We start from the raw sequence: 5,701 nt of genomic DNA, 5'->3' as shown, positions 1-5,701 counted from the left end.
CCAATTTTACATGAGTGGTTAGAGGATTTTTCAAAAAATGATTTGTTTTTCTACCTGTTGAGGGTAAAATCGTCTTGTTTTCTAACTTGTATAAAGAACCACTTGGGATGTAAAGTTTGCTCAACAAGCTTTTCAACGGTTCGGACCACGAGCAAATTGGAGTTAGGGAGTTTCCGTGGCGAGCCCACGAAATTTGACCTGTTGCTCAACTTTTTAGTGTGTCTCAGGCGCAATACCTTGCTCCTCGGGCGCACTTAAATGCGCCCCAGGCACGTCCTCCAAACCTGTTGCGCAACTTTTTAGTTTGCCTCAGGCGCAATGCCTTGCTCCTCGGGTGCACTTCAATGCGTCCCGGGCGTGTCCTTGAAACCTGTTACACAACAATGCTCCTCGGGCGCACTTCAATGCTCACCGGGCGCATCCTTGAAATCTCACCAAAATTTTCAAACTCATCACGGAAACTCCCGAACTCCGATTTGTGCGTTGTTCGACCTGTTAAAAAGTTTGTCGAATCTACTTTATAACTAATTTTTTTGGGGTCAAAAACAATTTGTGCATAAAGAGATATGACCATTTTACTCTCAGAGGGTTGAAAAATAAATTATTTCGATTAAACGACCGCAACTTGCTCATTTTAAATCAGATCAAGTTCTATTATATATCGACAAAAAGGGTTTCTCAAGTATTTAAAGAAAGTAGAATCCAACCATACAAATAGAAAAATTTTGTTTATAAAAAGTAGGTTGAAAGCAGTCCACTGCAAAGATCGTCAATCACCCATTACTACCACCGTAACATGCATCACCCCTCCACCACCATCACTTCACCACCTAGACCACTATCACTTGACCACCACTACCACCACACTTCCACTCTACCACAACCACTATTGCCACCAGACCTCAACTCCACAACCATGCAAAACACGTTTGGACGGCTCAGACGCGCTTCCGTGTACCACATGCACAATACCCTATTTGAACTCGAAATGGGTTCAAACAATATCTTGCAGGCTGGAAAAGGACATCAGGTTTAGCTATTTCTGGGTCAGATGTGCTAGGCTCTCATCTGTAAGCTTCCGCTCATTATTTCCTCTCTCTCTCTTTTGGTTAGTTGTTTGTTAATGAATACTAATAACTCTTTTCTTGTTTTTCATAAACAAAAAACTGGCTACTTTACCAAACAGAGCCCTATCGTTCTGCTGTTTGTATTCAAGTTTTGTTAGCATGCTTCGATAAACGCCCTACGTATAAATGTGGCTTTGGTTTAAGCTTTACTAGTCATATCATTGATGAAATAGGTCTTAACTTGAGTTGTCATTTAGGAATTAAATGTGTCTTTTTGCGGATATTTGCTCTTATTCGTTGGTGTTTGAGTCAGTTTACGAAGAGGTATTTGCTCTTATTCGTTGTCTTCAAGTCAGTTTACGAAGAGGATAAAATTAGAAATTTGCCATTGTGGCTGTGGGTATTGTTGTTTTTTGTAGATGACAGTGTTCCAAGTGCACTGTGCTGGTTGCATCTACTACTTACTGGCAGACAAATACCCCCACGGCGGTCGGACTTGGATTGGGCCAGTGATCCCGAACTTCAGGGAACCAGCCTCAGGGTCCGCTACATCTCCGCCCTCTACTGGTCCATAACCACCGTGACCACGGTCGGCTATGGCGACATGCACGCCGTCAACGCCACCGAGATGATCTTCATCATCTTTTATATGATCTTCAACCTCGGCCTCACTGCTTACTTGATTGGCAACATGACTAATTTGGTCGTTAAAGGCACTCGTCGTACCATGGAATTCGTAAACCCAGCTGTTTGTTTCTTTTTTTGTCTTTGTTCTTGTATTTGGGAGCAACGTCATTTATTTTATTTTCGCGCCTGCTTTACCAGAAAAATACGGTTTAGCACAAGAATTTGTGATGAAAATAGTTGGTGTGGTGTTAATGCAGAGAAGTAGCATTGAAGCTGCATCAAACTTCGTGTCCCGGAACAGACTGCCACCAAGGTTGAAGGAACAGATACTGGCTTATATGTGCTTGAGGTTCAAGGCTGAGAGCTTGAACCAGTAGGAACTGATTGAGCAGCTTCCGAAAACCATATGCGAAGGCATCCGACAGAACTTGTTTTTCTCGATGGTGGAGAAGGTCTATCTGTTCAACGGTGTCTCAAAGGTGATTCACCTATTCCTGGTATGGGGAAAGAAAAACTTTTCTAAGTAAGCAATATTTTTAAAGCTGAAATTTGATTCACCTATTCCTGGATGTTTACATAAGAGCATCCGGAGAGATGGAAATGATCAGCTGCGAGATGGAGAAAGAGAGAGTGGTGGGAGCTTGCAGTCAGGAGACATATTTGGAGAAGTAGGTGCACTTTGTCGCAGGCCTCAAAGCTTTACTTACCGAACCAAGACCCTCTCACAGCTACTCAGGCTCAAAACCAGTGCCCTGATGGAAGCGATGCAGATCAAACAAGATGACAATGTCACCATGTTCAAGAACTTCCATCAGGCTGGATATTGATACTAAGATGCAAAGTTCCCATTTTGTCTATTAAGATCGTATGGTGGAACAAAAAAATGAAGTTCCAAAATATGGAATTTGTTATGGTATAAGAAACACATAATGAATCAATATTGCAAATTTGAATAATAGTTCATCTTCGTCTGCTTTTTGGTTAGAAATGATAAAGACGCAAATTTGTCACGTCATGCTGCTTTTTTTCTAGAATGAATGCCCCGCGCACTATTCTTGTAATAATCTGAAGAGTTTTTCGAAGTTGCAAGTTGACGAAGCTAGACAATAACTCTACATGCCTGTTAAAGTTTCCTTTAATTCCAAACGGGCAACTGTAATCCTTTCAAGATTTACATTGTTGGTTGTAATGAATAACCCTGTTGACAGCATCAGACAAAGCTCAAAGATCTGAAAATTGGAGATATATGGCTTGAGGGTGGGGAAGAAGATGATGACCCAAACATGTCTGTCAACTTACTCACTGTCGCCGATACTGGCAATGCCGCCTTCCTTGATGAGCTTCCTAAGGCAGGGTTGGATCCTGACATTGGAGACTCCAGAGGAAGAACCCCACTGGTATGACTTTCCATATATTATGCAATGAAAATTTCTTTCTTTGTTTCCTATGCATCTCTATCTTAATTGAAAGACTTCACAGAAAACGACCATTTGAACCTTGTGGAGACTCTTACAGAATAAACGAGTACCCTAGAACTAGGGATGTGTGCACCGAATGGAACTTAGAATGTGTAAATGAGCGCGAAAAGCGAAAACGTACTTTAGTATTTGTCTCTCCGATGATCTTTGAATTGGTCTCCCTTTGACCAACTTTTCATAAATAAAACTTCATTATTTTAATTGTTCGTTTCCATCAGCTTTTAATACAATGTAATCCTTATTTATCAATATATAATTTGTCTTAACCCGATTTAATATGAGAGCGATACGACCGTTTTACTTGAATAATTTATTTTTCGATCAATTGAGGGTAAAATGGTCATGTATTTTGAAGTACAAAATACTTTTCATCAAAACCAACTTGGTAGGAAAGTAGATTGAACAAGCTTTCTAACAGTTCGAACCACGCGGAAATTGGAGTTTGGGAGTGTCTGGAGCAAGTTCGCGAAGTTGGACTTGTTGTGTAGAGTTCAGGATGTGCCTGGGCGCAAAGGATTGAGCCTGAGGCGCATTAATGCTGCATAACATGTCAAACTTTGCGGACTTGCACCAGACACTTCCGAACTCCAATTTGCATGTGGTTTGAACAGTTAGAAAACTTGTCCAATTTACTTTCTATCTCAAGTAGTTCGGATTAAAAATCATATGTATATCAAATGAAGTGACCATTTTTACCCTCGATGGCTCAAAACAAGATTCATTCCGGTAAAATACGTCTATGTTTCTCATTCCGGCCTGCTATCTTGGTTGTATCAGCATTGAGAGGCCAGAAAACAATCCAATGCAAGTAGCCCACGAATACCCAGTTTTTTCCTCCTTTTCCTTTAGTAGGTAATACTGTTGTTTTTTGTAGTGATGTTTCCAATTTCATTTCTTCGTATACACCAGCACATTGCAGCATCAAAAGGGCATGAAGAGTGTGAACTGGTACTTCTCAAGCATGCTTGTAACATTCACAACAGAGGTAAAAGCACTTGAACTGTATTGATTTCTCTTTCACAAACTTTCTATCCAATTCACTAGGACTTTTTCTTTTTCATTTCTTTCGGGTAAAATTTAATTCGAATTATCATACAACTTGTTATGGCAGATATTGATGGAAACACTGCACTATGGGATGCAATATTAGCAAAGCACCATTCAATTTTCCGGATACTTTACCACTGGGCTGTCATATTCACACAGCCAGTGACCTCTTATTCACAGCTTCAAAGAGAAACAATATAATGGTGATGAAGGAGCTATTAAAACACGGATTGCACGTGGACTCAACGGACTGCCACAGCAAAACAGCCCTCCGAATCGCCATGGCAGGAAACCACCAAGACATGGTGATGCTCATTGTGATGAATGGCGTAGATGTGGGTGAAACGGATCCATCCGATCTTCCTTGGGCGAATTTGAATGAAATGCTGCAGAAAAGGGAGGTGGGGTACCGGGTGACCGTGCCCAATGCATTGACAAAGGGAGTGATTTTGAGGGGGGAAGAAGGAGAAGAAGAGGACAATTTGGGAAGGTTAAAGGGGATGTCTTCTCCAAGAGTTAGCATATATCGAGGACACCCTGTGGTGAGGAGGGATAGTTGTTGCACTGAAGCTGGGAGGCTCATTAGATTTTCAAATTCACTCGTGGACCTCAAAAGCATTGCAGATACATTGAATTTTCAAATACCCCTCTCTTCTTGTAGTTTGTTTGCTAATACTAAACATTTTAGAAAAGTAATCAGAATGTTGTGCCGGCAGCACTACAATCATTATAGATAGGACCGGCACTTCAAAGTAATGAATGATGTGCTGCCGCACTGCATTCTGAACATCTTTCTGTGTTACGGTATAGTTTGTCCACCCTTCACCTGTACCAAGTGGTAGAATTTAAAGTCATGTTATCAGCTCCCAAGTTTCAGCTCCAAAATTTGAGACCTTAATTAATGAAGGGAACAATGTCAGTTCAGGCTTACTTCCAGGTCCAATATTAAGAAGACCACCTGCAGATCAAGTCCAAATGAACATCGCTTCCGTGTAAAGACTTTAGGCCATTTGTCCCATAATACTCACGCACATCCACTATCATATTATCACACTTCCACTGTTCCAATGTAATATTCTCAGACTTCCACAGTAAAATTCTCACACTCCCACCGGAGCAAGCCAACAATAAGACAAAAGGACCTACACAAGCATGGAAAAAACAAAGGTAAATAAGTCCACCATCATGCTTATTTAGGCAACAAGAACTAATCATGCCTTAATTTCTATGACTTAATCATTTTTACAGATTGAATTGAACCATCTTAGTACTTAAGAAGGTCACTCTGTATTTCAGATCAAACTCTTTATTTCTAATGGCGCAATTGTTTCTACTTTTCTCTGGTAGGTGAAAAGTTTGGATTTGATGCAAGAAATGCATTGGTTTTTCGATGAACAAGGAGCAGAAATTGACTCCACTGAAGTGATCAGAGATAATGACATGCTTTACATAGTTGAAGACTCAAATTCTCTAATGTAATCA

At 40.6% G+C, this 5,701-nt stretch overlaps 1 pseudogene; it reads left to right on the top strand.

Annotated features, from left to right (window-relative positions):
* Positions 1 to 2,592: 2,592 nt before the first annotated feature.
* LOC131307096 (potassium channel AKT2/3-like) lies at positions 2,593 to 5,159 on the top strand (annotated as a pseudogene).
* Positions 5,160 to 5,701: the final 542 nt, after the last annotated feature.

Source organism: Rhododendron vialii, chromosome 11a, assembly GCF_030253575.1.
Source record: "Rhododendron vialii isolate Sample 1 chromosome 11a, ASM3025357v1".
NCBI lineage: Eukaryota > Viridiplantae > Streptophyta > Magnoliopsida > Ericales > Ericaceae > Rhododendron > Rhododendron vialii.
This window is presented reverse-complemented; position numbering and strand designations above follow the sequence as displayed.